The 16,409-nt window shown below is 36.2% G+C and overlaps 1 protein-coding gene across 4 annotated transcripts in view; it reads right to left on the reverse strand.

The window, feature by feature from the left end:
• The window catches only part of LOC110836873 (uncharacterized), a 39,104-nt gene extending 27,048 nt beyond the window's left edge, over nt 1-12,056 (reverse strand). For 2 of the 4 annotated variants that reach the window (XM_022078545.2, XM_087348730.1), the window contains exon 1: nt 11,610-12,056. The gene's annotated coding sequence lies outside the window, so the exon portion shown is untranslated. The other 2 variants (XM_087348729.1, XM_022078546.2) reach the window with 2 other exon arrangements.
• Nucleotides 12,057-16,409: the final 4,353 nt, after the last annotated feature.

The following is a 16,409-nucleotide window of genomic DNA, read 5'->3' on the forward strand; positions in this document are numbered from 1 at the left end:
GTTCATAAAAACCTTTACAGCTCTTTCGTAAGTGCACTTCAAAATAGATGTCTTGCTCACAGACATATAAAACTTTATTACGATATATGATCAAGAAATGGTATAGATTCTGAAGTAAACTGTATACGTCTACGTACTATTTTAAAACAGCGATTCTAAACGGATACGTGAGACGTACTTCATACACTGTCAAAGAGGTCTAAAGATCCTAATAAAACGTACTACTATTTTCATACCAAAAGAAAATGTTTATTTAAATGAAACCCTCTCCAACATGGACTATGAATATTTGTAGATGGCTTTCCCTCATATTGTCTCAAGAAAAAACATACAACCACGAACCAACTATTCCATACAGGAGATAAAATATGCCCTCTCACTCCGCAGCTGAAACTAAAAGTACTCATATGGTACCCCTGAATGCTAAGAGGGATATTTATTACACCGTTGAATAATACCAGACTATTCAAGGAACATTCTATATAAGTTTGGTATTTAGAATAACAGGTAGAGATAATTAATGAATGTACGACAAGGAATCTGAATACTCCAGACAAAAAACAAACCCAGGGCAGATTCGCCATAAATTTTAAACAGACTCCCGGGCCCGTTCAAACTCGAAACAAACAAAGAAGACTGCAGTACACAGAATTTCAACGCAGTCCGTTTTTAATCTCCCAAATTCTCTGCTACCAAGAGTTTGTAACTCCATGAACATTCTTCACTGAGGGGTTGAATAGTCTCTCAGTCATGAAATCTGTCGTATTTTATGGAGCTTGACAGTCATTACTGTCTTCACAAGATAATGCCACTGAGCTGTATATTGAATCAGATTAATCCATTCCATATTGTATTGCCTTAAGTTCCATTTTAACACGGTTCTTCTACCAACGTCAAAGTCTGCCAACTAATATTTATCTTCAGGCTTTCCGACTACTATTTCGTATGCATTTCTCGTTTCACCGATGCGTGATATGTGTCATGTCCATTTCGCCCTCCTTTATTTGCTAATTATAATATCTGTTGAAATAAGAGGGAAGAAATGCCAGGGAGTCGTTCCCCACCCTTTGAACCTTGTAACAAATTGAATAAATATACCAAAACAGTAAATAGTTTTTACTAGAGCCTGTGTGTTGTTCTTTATGATATTTTTGTTTCCGCCCAACAAATTAACACAAACACAGATCAGAAGCTAATGCATCCCATTCAATTCCAATTCCTGTTTGATTTTTTGAATTTCCCTAATTCCATATCTTAAAGCAAAATTGCAAAACAATGGCGATAAAAAACATTCCCTTGTTTCACACAATTCTGATTAAGAAATGCAACAGACAAGTGTTTGCACACACGGACCTCACACCAGACTTCGTTTAAATACTTTATAATTACATAGTTTCATTGACATAAGGAATTCAATGAGAATTTTATGTAATACTTATCTTCCTGCTTAAGCATAAATTTTCTTCAAGTCTATAAATAGCTTACGTGCTCCCCCCCCCCCCCCCCCACCATCTGACGAATTCAGATGACGTGATCAGCAGTTTACATACTATGTCAAAACCCTGATCATGCTCGATAATTTCGTCTAAATTTGAAAAAGAAAGCTGGATACAATTTTGTATGCTGTTGATAACTGACATTTATCGATACTTACTAGTCAGTTTCATCGCCTACTTATTAGTAAATACTATACACATATGCGCGCGCACACACCCCCACACAACAGGATTCATCGATTTAAGATTAATAAAAACACTGAGGGATGAACAGACAAAATGCTATTAACAACGAGACGTGCACACATGAAGCTCAGACATCTATTTACAGCGTAAGCTGAGGTCAACATTATATCGCATATAAGTTTTTCGACCAACAAAACCAGTTAAATAACGGGCATATAATAAAGATGGAATTATAACTAACCAACTTGATAGCTTACGGAACACGAAGGTTCATCACCGAGTTAACCAAAGCCCTCCACCGGTCCCTGTCCTGGGCCAACAAAATCCAGTCTCCTTCAACTCCTATCTCCCATAGAACCCACCTGAGATTATTCTCCTATCTACGTCTAGGTCTCCCCAGCGGTCTCTTCCCTTCAGGCTTCCCGACTAGTATCCAGTACACACCTCTTGCCCCATTCATGCGTACTACATGCCCTGCCCATCTCATTGTTTTTGACTTAATCACCCTGACAATACAATACAAATTTTTAAGCTCATCATTATGCAGGTTTCTCAATACCCCATCATCTTCTCTCCTAGGCCCAAATATCCTCCTCAACACCCCATTTTCAAACACATGCAATCTGTGTTCCTCCCTTACAGTGAGAGACCATGTTTCGCACCCATACAAAACAACAGGCAAAATTATTGTTTTGTAGGACTAGATATTTTGAACTGAGAAGTAGCAAGAATTTCCGGAATTTAGTCTCCTAATTTCCTCATAAATATAATTTTGATTTGAAAAGATGAAATTATATTGAATTAAAATAAAACCTCGAATGTTCATGACGTGTAACACTACTACAGAGCTAAATTATGGTTGTACAACCAACTGACTACCAAGTGAATCCAGTATACATCTTCAAATCTTATTTCATCACAGTCTCCCATCATCCTCTGCCAAGCGACCGCCTTGTAAGCATGTTTGTCCCCCCATGAAAACTATGTTTAAGATTTTAGTGACCCAGTGACGCATTACACCTCTTTCCTTAACAGTCACGTGCCTTGCTCTCGATCACCGAAAGTAGTGGCCGAGTTATTAAAACTCTAGTTCAGATCTCGGTTATGCTAACAGGCTTTCGTGGTTTTCTTCAGACACTGCTTTCTTCCTTTCGAGGGTAAAGCGGCCGGGAAGTAAATCCAATCACTCACCTTCAAGTAGAGCCTAAGTTAAGAATGCGTGAAGCTATACATCCACTCCCCCATATATCTACATAGCGCCATGCTTGGTTAAGCACATGGGACTTTACCCTTACCATTTCTTTCCACATCCTTTCCAATTCATTAACCATACCATTTGACGCTACTCTAAGCTACCGACGGTGTAATTACATGAATACGTCCAAATCTTTCACTTAGCACTTTTTTTTCACTGGACAAAACCGGACGCAAGAACATGTTGATCGAACAACACAACTATAAACACTTCACCACGTACAAAGACTGAATGAATCGGGAATCAAACTCCACGTACTCCCAGTGGTATGCGAACAACTGAAGCTGTCAGCGACATGAGTCGTGCTCCCGGGTAGTGGGTTCACCCTCCCACCCACCAGAGACGCGCGCTACTGCAAATTCTTTTCCTTCTTCGTCCGTATGAAAAGCAACGTAATTTAAAAGGTGCGAAACAAGCCTTATTATTAATCGGCCTCCAACGTACATCCCAAGTATTCCGCGTTTTAAACGGCCGAAGACAACAAACAGAAACACACAGTTCGATGAATATCATGAAGTGCCTATTAGAATTCAGGAATTAGGCCGTATAACGTTAAAAAGTGCATCTGAAAATTGTCAGTGTACAAAAATCTCGTCTATTGCCTCACAGTAGAGTTAGTAACGGAAACCCTCATGGCGCTGAGGACGGAGGCGCTACAGCCCAAAAGACAGCTATCTTCATACTCGCCGCCGCTAGAACCTCAAATCCCACTTAACAAACAAATATTATCATAAATTTATTAAACAAGGAGTCCCTGGAAGAACTCATAAAGTCTACTTTCCCACTGCGAAAATTTCCGGTCCTAAGAATCCTATATCATTAATGTTATATTAAATAACGCCATTTTGTAGTCCAACAAGTTCTTGTCACTAAATAACATAGATACAAACATCACAGACCTGCATCATACTAAGAAAGGTAGGTAAATTACGAATTAACACAACTGGCTGCTTAATTATCAGCTGGCGAACTTAACAAACGGCTTCGCTAATATTTCTCACAGTGGTTTTGAAATGCCTTTTCGTCACTCAGTTTGATATATTATACTTTCTCATCTGTATTTCAATTTGATTTCACGTGAAACGTAAAATGGAATGATTTTCATAAAACAGCAGGAACTGTGAATACGCCACATCGAAATATAGACACTGGAGATTTCCTTATGGGAACCACAACAAGGTCTGATAACGCATTACCTGAACGTGACGTAATGTATTCTTGTAATTCCAGACCAAGGCTGGAATAGTTGTGGGTTGCAGAAGATCGATCGTTCCGATCGACAGCGAAATAAATATATAAGGCATGCTCTAGATAAAGTTAGGACAGAAAGCAAGCCGTGGAGGCACCCAGCATGGAGGTTAGATCGCGGTTTAAGGATCAACCTAACTGCTAAACCGCATCTATGTACACACCAACATCCCACAGAACAGTTATCTGCAAATATTTCGCTTATGAACACTGTTATAACGTTACTTAAAATTAAATGTTATTTTTATTTGTTCACGTAGAGTTCATACTATAAATTTAAAATCCGGTGTAACATGGACAGTCGTATGTATATAAAACTCAACTCAGTAATTGAATGGATGAATATTGTACAGATAGAGTCTGCTTTTCATGTTATGTATTAATCTCTTACGCCATCGTCAGATTTTATAAGATTATTTAGTTTCTAGAATATCTTGTTTGGTTGTGTTTGGCTTTTTAAGTGCATGGCTGAAATTTGGCTGTTATCAACCACACACATAAACTGAATTACATTATTATTATTAAATAAATGAATTGAATCATCATCACAATCATAATGTACAATATGTTACGTATCCTGCATCTTCCACTGACTTGTTTCATGTGTGAAGAGTTCGAACCATACAGTGAATCGCTAATCAATCGACATATATTCCACAATATTTAGATTCTATAAAACTTGTGTGCGTTGTCAGTCCCATAAGCACACCTAAGCTAACATGTACCTCCCATCACTTACCCGGTATGAGGGCTGAAACAAAATCTTACAAGCTGGAATAACAATTAATACGGAGCAGAACTTTTTTTACTTTATGAGGGTTTGCTGTCTATTAGACTACATTTCATTTCTGTTAAAACAGTTCTCTTTCTGAACTCAGTAACCGATAACAAATGATTGTGATCATGAATTGTCAACATTTACATCAAAATGAAGTGTAGCGTTCAAGGATGTATGCAAATTCTTATGAAGGAACATAACTACATATCTAGTATGTAACATTTTTGTGCAATACACATGACATTTACTGTGTAGTTTAACCAAAAAAAAAAAGTATTTTTACTCAGTAACTGCGAATGTAACCGAGCAGGAAAACAACTGAGCTGATTACCATCATTACACCCATATAATCCTTGATAGTGCATGGAGAATTCTAATTGAATTTTAATACTATGTTTTCTTTCTTTTGCACAGTTTCCTTGTCAGGCAAATTCCTTGTCTCTAAGAATGGCAAAGTATGCCAAGTGAGCAATTTTGGTATTACATAAGGAGAAAATTCATCTATTATTACTTAGAAATCTACAAGGCTACAGAATCACTTTCCTCTCATGTGGTACACAGACTTTTTACGTTTGTTCTCCTGTTCTGTGTTCATATTTTGTCACCCATCTTGACAACACTTTTCTGAACCCGATAAACATGTGAAATACTATTTCATGGATCGATTACATACTTCCAGCTAATCATAACAGAGACCTAGACAAGGCGATGTTCCACACTTATCACTAGTTCTAGTGTCATCAAGAACAAATTTTCAAGTTTCTAAAATTTAACCGTGCATAATTCAAATCACCTTGGATAATGTCATTTTCTTTTTACACTCCAGACAACACCTGATGCATTTCATCACTGGAAATTCCTTCAGCAATGATAATTTCATAAACATTATTAGTATTTTGGTAAGTGCCATTTTATTTTTAACACTACATTTCAGAAACTGAGTATGTTTGCCAATATCAGGTAATGGAGAGAGGAAAGTTTACGTCGTGATCATCTGGGAATCAAACCTAGCCAGTTCTAGGTGGTCCAACAAAGAAGGAAACTTCCTTCCCGCCCTTCATCACGTAATAACAAAAACAGACCCAGCTATATGGAAGTTAGTAAGAATTATAATTATATAACATCATACACTATTTCTGTGCATAATATACATTCAATGTAATTTTAAATTACTTTTCACTCAGGACCAGAGAAATGTTCTAATGTAGCAAACTTCTCATTTATCCAGGTTCTGTTTTAGACATGTTGCACTGTACCAGAATTTTACTTGTAAATTTAAGTTATCTGCCACTATACTTAAAAGGATTTGCATGTTCTCTCTACAGACAGACAAACATATGGAATGAGTTACACTCGCTCAACTGTGACACCTACGTCAACAACACCTGGGGCAGGAAGGGCCTTACTTAATACTTTGAGGAAAACAACATTCTGACAGCATCAACCTACGCCTTCTTCTGTATAAAATAAAACAGTTGAACAAAAAACAATGTTCATAAGGAGCGCCACATCCTGAGGGAAAAATGTTTATTATTTTCATCACTGTCATCTATGCAACATAATTATGTGATTAAATGGTTCTTAAAAATGTTAAGTGGGTCATTTCGCACCAAAGCTTTGTGCATCCATGGACTGCAGAATTTTAAATGTTCCTCCAGAGTGTAGCTATAAACATCCTAAATCATTACCATTATGATCCAGGTTAGTTCAGTTTATATAATGACTGGCTATGGACTAGATGACTAGGGTTCAGTCTCCAACAGGGACACAGGATTTTTATTCTAGCCTCTCCATCCAAACCAACTCTGGCAACCATCCAGCCTCCTATCCAATGGGTACCAGGTCCATTTCAAGGGGTAAGGCTTGGCCGGGCATGACACTGACCACTCACCCCATCTCGTGCTGAGGTTAAGAATGAATAGGAGCTATACCTCCTATCCCCTCAAGTGCCTACATGGCATATAGCGGGACAACTTTATTTTTATGAGCTACCATCAAAGGTGTGATCCACCAGCATGGGATAGCATATATATTCATTGACCTTTCAGAGTAAAATAAATCTAAATTATGTATATGATGACAAAGTAATGTTTGTGTCAGTGAACACCTACAAGCAGCATTTTCAGTGCACAAGGTGCTAAAAATGGAAGGCTTTTTAATTTTTCTCAGAATATTCCATAAATGACGTCCAAGAGAATCACAAAGTGTTGGAGTTGAGAGACCTAAATCAAGTATTACATTACTATAATGCTACTTCTTCCTTTGGTCAAAAGGTTAGGCAAAAGAGACCTATTTCAGCCTTTATATTGTACATGCTCACAACTTATTATAAAGTATTTTTCAGCGGAATTGGCGGCTGAGTCAAGTTCTGCTCTTTGTGAGTGACCAATCAGCGCAAAGAAGGTCTGTTGGTAAACAGCTAGACCTCAGTTTGTTCAGAAACCGTGTGATGGAAGCATCGGCTGCTGCACTGTGTTCTTGCCAGTTCTCACATCTTCTTTGCGTAGTGTTGTAACCATTCACTGGAAACCAATGTTCCACGATGCTACATCTGGCACCATTGTATGTTGTTTCCTCACTTTCTCGCCCATCCACCTCCCACCACTACTTCCTACCATGGCACAGTACATGTGATTGGTGCACGCTTCAGCCGCCAATTCGGCTGAAAAACGTTATAGATGAAAATATAAATAACACACAAAATAATATTAAAGTTCTTTTACAAATCACTGTTCACCTGCAATAATTGACTTCTACCCATAATAGAATTCATATGAAGCTTCAGTTAGAAACTATAGGGGGAAACAACCACTTAAAAAATTAAGCATATACGGAAAGATAATATTAAAATTGATTTGAAACAGGATGTGAGGGTGTAGATAAGATTTAACTCACTCAGGATAGAGTCCACTGGCAGGCTCTTATACGGTAATAAATCTTTGGGGGTTTAGAAGGTAGGAATTTGTTGACCAGTTAAGCGCCATCACTTTCTGAAGAGGGCATTTCTTCCATGGAGATACACCTTAATTTATCATGTTCTTTTAAAATAAAATATTTGACATAGACTGACAAAGATATTGAACATGTTAAAACACCATCACTAACAACAACAAAAATGACAACAGCAACACCACTACCACCAACCCATTTTGCATATCGTGGGGGGGGGGGGGGGGGGGGGAGTAGATGGTTTATGACATTGATTAGCTGCGACAACTTCTTATAAATCGACCCCAACCAAAAAATGTTCTATTTCATTTTTATAATTATCCAACTTTATTATTGTCACTTATTTTAAATATATTCATTATTTGAAATAAATTAAACTATAATATTTCCTACCATTTGATCCAAAATTTATTAACTATGTGTAAACATTGAAATTTAATTTATATTTTTACATGTAGATTTCAGAAAAATACATAGTGTGGCAATAAAAGTAAAGGGGAGGTAAACATGTTTTGCTGAAAAGTGGTTGTGTTGTTTTCAAATTCCATTTAGTATATCTTGTCCATCCTTAATCAACCCAATCATAATAAACAAAATTAAAACTGAGACACAGCAGAAAACAAGATTAACAATTATTTATCTCGTTATAGTTATAATCATAAAATGAGGTGAAAATTTTGTGGCACACCTAGATGGTCTCTGCAGCACACTGGTGTGCCGCGGAACACCGGTTGCGCATCAATGGGCTATACCATAGCACAGGCTTGTTGATGAGGCCTGGGTTCACAGCCAGGGCAGTCCATATGGGATTTGTGGTGGACAAAGCAGCACTGGGACAGGTTCTTCTACAATTTCTTCAGTTCTCCCATCAACATAATTTCACCACTGCTCCATATTCACTCACGTATCATTTGTAGGCATAACAAAGGGCCTGTTAGCACCCTGCAGTTACACAGAGACAAAGTCTCCCTCTTCATCAACCATGTTCACATTTCATCAAAACAACAAATGAATTCTAATGGCAGGAAATGAAGCATATATTGACATATCATTTTGAACATGACATATTATAGTTTTAACCAATATATGCTTTCTTCAGAAATAAACCTTAAATTCTGAAAGACATCGTGGCAGCAGATTGTCATATGAGAGCATGCTAATGAGGCTTAAATACATTGTAACATTTTCAAGTTGTTGTCATCTGTAGTTGTTTAAGATCTGCATTAATTAATGAAGCAATATCACAAAATTTATTATGGATATAGTCTTTATGCAGGTCATTCCAAGGAGAAAGATCAAAATAGAAGAGCAATATTTATCCAGCCCAAAACTACTTTGCTGAAATATAGTAAAGCTACAAGATCAACAAACAAAATAAATTACCAATTTCACAGCATGTAAGACACACTGCAATTCTTAGGGCCATTTTCAAGAAAATAAAAAATAAAAAAGTCTTATACACCAGAAAATACAGCATGTCATACACGAAGAGCAACTGATATAATGCTTTCACAAATATGAGGACATAAATTGACAAGTTGTATCAATTTGGTAGGTCAAACACCACAGAGATTTGTATGATCCAGAAAATATTACACGTAGGCAGTTGATCTTGGCTCACAAATTGTAAAACCCTGAGAAGATTTGTTAAATTTGGATTAAAACAATGATTTATGAATCTATCAATACCAATTTCCCCTTCAACAATAGTAACATAAAGTAGTCCCTTCACACTGGTGCCATACCATGATACCTCACAGACAGTACAGCAAAGTAGAAAGTAAAGTAGTCCTACTACATGTCATGTAGGTCATTTGGGGGGAGTGGAGGTATAGCTCCTACTCAGTCTTCACCTCGGCCTTAGGTGGGGGGTGAGTGGTCAGCATCATGTCCCGGCCACACTTTACCCCCAGGAAAGGACCCCAGTACCCACTGGATAGGAGGCTGGGTGGGCCCCAGAACTGGTCTGAACACAGAAGCTAGAGGAAAAATCCTCTGCCCCCGCCGGGGATTGAATCTCAGTCATCCAGCCCGTAGCTAGTCACTACACTGACTGAGCTATCCCAGCTCACCCTCACAGACAGTGACAAAGTAAATTGGGTTTACAGGCACATCAGCTGCTATAGCTATATGGGCCTCACACAGGGCATGGAGACAACATTCCAAGCATTTTATACCCCATCACTAGATACATGGGAGTGGTCAGCTTCATGCTCCAACAACTACACCTTGAGGAATAATCCTTCAAAAGCCAATGGATAGGAGGCTGGACAGGTCCCAGATCTTATCTGAGAGTGCTGGTGAAAAGTAAAATCAGTATCAAACTCCAGCCTTTCAGACTGTAACTAGTCACTTTATCAACTCAGCTATCTGAGTTCATCCTCTCCTGTACTACTAGTTTCAAGGAGCAGAATCTTCCCTCAAAATAAAAAGCTGACATTAGCTCAACCAGTTCAATAATATACTCTATCCTCTATAAAACTTGAAGGTTCATAACCACACTTATAAATGCCCAACAATGAACCCTATCCTTAGCTGGGTTAATTGAGTCAACATCCTCACATCTTACTTCTTTAAGAGAAACTTTACTTTTACATTCTCATCTATCCTTGGATCTCTTGATTAAGTCTCTTCCTTTTACATTTTGAAATTATAATATTGTATGAGGTTTTCATTTCCTAACTTGTGTACTTTTCGCATCCCTAAACATGCCCCATGTCCTGTCTGTCTCATCCTCCTCATTTGATCACCCTAATAAACCTTGGTTAAGAGTACAAATGACTATATCCAGTAACACATGGTACAAAAAATAACAAAGCAGTGGCAAACCTCATATTAGATTAAAAAAGTACATGTAATTGTACTTGTACAGTGACAAATTGTTTTTAAAAATATTTCTGATATGCACGGTATCCAAGAATTTTATGGAAATACTTGTTCCTGCTGACGTTGGTTCTATGACCAATGTGCTGTGACACAAATATCTGTTGTGTATGGCAATCTCTTTTTCTAAGGCTATATGTTGGGCACTAAATATTACAATGGAAGCAGTTATCAGTATATGCAGATGAAATTATGGAAAAATACAACATATTTATTAATCTCAGATAGCAGAAGTGGCCTCGGATTGATATTTCCAGTATTCTAGTTTGCATGTATGTTATACTGTTAGTATTTTTAGGGCTTTATTAATAAACAGTACAGAAGTAGACACTTCAATGTTTTCCTATGAATCATGGTTGTTCATACATGCCACACAACTACAGAAATGTATATAAATGTTCCTGTTTTAACACAATGAGTGTATAAGGTTTAATTATTTTCATATTTTTGCCCCAAAATACTCTACATTTTAAACCCTTCCTTCCACATCTTATTATAGGCTGAAAAATCGGGGTTTGTTTCCCGTCAAAGGCAAGGACTTTTCTCCTTCACAATAGTCAGCCAGTTCCTGAAGGTGACCACTCACCAAACCCTTCCGTCGTGGTTAAGAATGCATCTGTACCTCCACAACACCTACACGCCTCCACGAAATAATGCTTAAGCACAGGGCCAATCGTACCTTTTATTTCCACTCCCCAATTTCTTTTCTTAATCTTTGACAACTGCAAACATTCTTGTCAAAGTAAAACTACTATTTCATTTTTAAATTATTAAGATCAATCTTTAAAGTTAATTTAATAAATATTTCACTTACTTCAACAAGCTGCAATTTCTTAACCATTTATAATCACTAATATCGCACCAGTAACAATAAACTGACACCATTCAACGACAACAACACATATGTCACACCATAACTGTCGCCATGCTAGCGCTCCTATCCAAGTAGGTATCAAAAATGGACACATTGCCGCCACTAAGATCACAGTTTATACCATGACACATATTCTCTGAGGAGAATCTAGTCTTCGACGCGTTATCATTCGCAACATAAGTTCTACCATTTCAGAGAATACCAGAGAATATTTAAGTAAACAGTATTATTCGCTGGCGCTACAGGAACAATTTGAAACCATGGTCTGATACATATAAGGCTCAGGGAGATGATATCTGTCTACACATGTCATGGCTGGACAGTTTTTCAAAAATTTGTTACAGATATTTTAACATTTGAAGTTAACCCAGTATCGCCCTACTTGATTTTCCACGCCTAGTAATATGAAAATGATGCATGACCAAAAATTATGAGTTGGGTTGATGATACGCAATCGTCTGTGCGTATATAGCATTATCAGACTTAAGATAACCTAATAACGTTAAAAATAATGTGCATATCAACAATGGCTTTAGTTAATTTCTGTGTTCTCCAATGTTGCAACCGTAACTGAAACTGACTCTACGTTTGAACAGAATTTTCTTATCATTAGTGGGAATGTCTGTAACTTGATCATGTAAAAATGTATTTCTCTAGAAGTAAACTTTCATCAAGTCTGTGAAGTTCATAATTTTGTATAACGTTCTTTTCCATAGTGAAAAAGTCTTTCAGTATCTTGTAAACAAATCCTTCCATGATAGGCAAGAATCTATTGAGAAAAACCTCACTCCTAAGGTAAAAATAAATCTGTCCCTCTATACACCATATTGATGCTGGGGAGGGAAGGTTATATATATTCTACTCTTAACCTTGGCACTAGATGTGGGTGAGTAGTCAGTGTCACTCCTAGCCATGGTTTACCCCTGGGAAAGGACCCCAGTACCCACTAGATAGGAGGCTAGAGGGCCTCAGAGCCGGTGTGAACGCAGAGGCTAGAGAAAATATCATCTGCCCTCCAAACATTTAGTATTCAATACCAAGAATTGTAACAATCTGTGGCTTTGTCAGATTTTGGCATCTTGGGAAGAAATCTCTAATGTGACTGGTTTAGTTACAGATCTTGTCCATGAAGCTGTCACGTTACACTCCTTCAGAATTCCAACTCCTTTATTAAAATATCCCAGTTCTTTGGACCCTTACAAAGGAAAAGATAATAAACTTGTACGTATAATAAAGCCAAATCTTGTACACATTTCTGACCAAACTTTGATATACTACAGAACATAAATAAGTTCATTGCAGATGCAGAAGAAAACAAATTTCTTTTATCTTATACTAGTCCATGACGATGTTAATGATACAAAATACAACCAGTTCCTCTGATAGATTGTATAAGTGAGAAGGGCATCTAGAACACTCCCACCAAGAATTTAAAGAAAGTTAGTGCCAATAATGTCAAGGTATGAGACATAAATATGAACCTTTTCCATTAGATAGACATGTCTCATGAATGTGAAGTGCCTTTTTTTGGAGATCATAATTTTAAATTAACCAGAATAATTTGCTCAGACTAAGTTCATATTATCTACAGCAACTGATGACAAACAAGAAATATTATAGTGATAACTGTATAATAATTCATTCACCGTCGATACACAAACTTAAAATGTTGTTAAAATTTACTTAAAATTACATAAAATTACAACATTTTTTAGAATTAGATCTTGATACATTTCATATTTGACGACATGTTTCGGTGTATTACACCATCATCAGGTCAATCAATTTAAAAACTGTTTTAAAAGCTGTTGTACATCCTGCTCCGCGTATATTGATACGTTTGACAACAGCTTTTAAAACAGTTTTTAAATTGATTGACCTGATGATGGTGTAATACACCGAAACATGTCGTCAAATATGAAATGTATCAAGATCTAATTCTAAAAAATGTTGTAATTTTATGTAATTTTAAGTAAATTTTAACAACATTTTAAGTTTGTGTATCGACGGTGAATGAATTATTATATTGATTAAACACAAACATGACGCAGTTAAGATATAAAGTGATAACTGTCTTCTGGGATATGCTGTGTAGTCTGGTAGAAGTTTACTAATGTACCAGAGGGATAAAGTCTTGAACATCAGGATGATGGATCCATCACCTTGATGGAGGAAGCATGCACCTCCAAAATGTCGGTAAACTTCTACCAGACTACATGGTGCAACATCCCAGAAGACAAATGTCTTCATACTTTCTGCTGTAGAAACCTTACTTAAATAGTGAGTATCAGAAAGTACATATTACAAGCAGACAAAATCTTCCTGTCATCTTTCATACACAAAGTAAATAAAGATCAATACAAACATTTTAAAATTAAATTTAAAACAATGCATATAAGAAATGTTTTCAGTTTGTAAGTATGTAAAAACTTTTATTTTACTTTTAAAAGACTTCTCATCTTAGAGAAATACACAGATACACATCTGGACAGGAGAAATAAAACATTTTACTCTATTCTTAATGTTACAAACCTTCTCTTCAAGCTTTTAAATCTTACAAAGTCAAAATTATTTTTTTCATTTAGTTGTACAAGTTCTATACACTTTCAGTGGTATCTTTTATGGTATGTATGTGAGGACTACAAAATATTTTCTCTCTTTCCTAAGTAGGTGTCAATTTAAGGTCATAATCCTACAGTACTACTCACTGGACAGTCAACTAATAGGTCATACATAATACATTAATAATACAATTAAACTAAAAATAATCAGTAAATATTATATAAAAGATAGTGAACTATTTTGCTGCTAATATTAATAATAGTAAACAGTATAGGTTGCAGGAAGGGTATTATTCATTTCTCTTTGAGGCTTTGGCAGTATGTAGTTCAGTCTTCCTATGTTGCATCCACAGTTTATAAACAAAACTCCAGGTTGAAAAATTACTACTACCTGATAAGCAACCTGACTAGTGGTATCACCATTTGTGGCAAGACACAAAGTAACACTATAGTCATTAAAAATTTACTGTAAGGAAAGTATCAAAATTGTGGAGATTTAATATATCAGATATGGGCATTAAATTCCACTATTATGCTGCCGTGTTTGTTAACTGAAATAAATCAACATTTAATATTTGCAGGCACAGATTTTGTTTGGTCATACTTTCCACATACTCCATACCAAAAGCATTATTTTCTGGACTCAAATTATTCCATATCTTGCATTCAGACGGCAGACCTTGTGCAATTCTGATCACTTTCTGATAGTTTTAAAGTCTATCCAGTGTATTCTTCTCTGCACATACAATATAAATAAACTATTTTGTTGATTTAATATTCGATTAGGTCACTCTCCTGTATTTACATGTTTCCTCTATACATTATTAAAATTTTCTGTACACTGAAACCTTCTACATACCTGCTCTATATTATTTCCCTGTAGTTTCAAAAGTTTGTGAAAATGATTATGTACTACTACGAGAATACATTTCTAGGAGGAAGGTATAGGCATTGTCTTGTATGGATTAGAAAACGTAGAAGTTGGTTTCTCTCCATTTTCAGGTTAAATTTTATCAAACATGCATTGCTACTGCCATTCAATCCAGCACGCTTTGCATCACAGTAGCATACCACTTAACATGAAATCCTGTAGTTAATTCAGAGGTTTAAATTCCCTATACCCACACAGTACAAGTTAAACAAATTTCATATTTATAGAAAACTTTACTTATAAATGTTATCAATTTTAACCTCACAATATATTTTTAACTTGACTAAGTACCATGCATGCAGACATGCAGGAGAGGAGATATAGCTCCATGTATTCTTAACATTTGCATTAGATGGAGGTAAGCATACACTTTAAACACTAAAGCCTTTTACTGGCAAATCTTGTTACATAGAACAGTACTCAGGACCAAATTACATGCTTCACCTATCACTAATTTGTGGATAGAAGGAAAACACATATATATTTTGTTAGCCAAAAACATTACCTGAGACAGAAAGCTAGAAAGTGTTGCTGCTGGGAAATAATGTTTATATTCTGGACAGTGTATGCCTTCTTACCTGCTACCCCCTCCCACTCCAATGATTCACTTTTTCTTATCTAATGGATGTGGAACACACAATTTTGTCCCAACTACTGTACACATTTGGATTCCAGCCAAAGTAGAAATGCTCTTGAGTTTGAAAAAAATTATAAAATGAGTATAGAATGTGACAAACTGAAAGACTCAGATACTGTTTTTCCATAAATAACTAATTATTAATCACAGATATGTAAGAATATGATGAGTATTTTAACTCTTTAGCAGTCATGAATTTCCTTCTAGCTTTTCCAATACTGTTTCTCATATATTGTGGCATAGTTAGCAATTTCTTATAAAACCCTGTTCTGTTGCTACAAATCAAAGACTGTCACATCTACTGATCAAATGTTGGAATACACAGTAGTCCAAATGTCTTCTAAATAATTACTGTGTACTATGTTAATAAACCTGCTTTGGTGGTGTAAAAGGGCTAATACTGGCCTGTATTAAATTGCACATCAAATTTTCTTAGTTACTTGAAGAATGATTTCATTACAATTATATGAATATTACTAGAATCATTCATTTCCACTTTGTGATGTGCTTAACAAGTCTTTAAGTTCTCAGTATTACACATTTTATTAACTCTTTCGCTGTATTTTTGCTGGTACAAAATGCCGTGTCTATACAAATAAATCTGAAAATCT

The sequence above is a fragment of the Zootermopsis nevadensis genome, unplaced genomic scaffold (assembly GCF_977971745.1).
Source record: "Zootermopsis nevadensis isolate Lab colony 2312 unplaced genomic scaffold, Znev_1.0 Znev_ptg000013l, whole genome shotgun sequence".
Lineage (NCBI taxonomy): Eukaryota > Metazoa > Arthropoda > Insecta > Blattodea > Termopsidae > Zootermopsis > Zootermopsis nevadensis.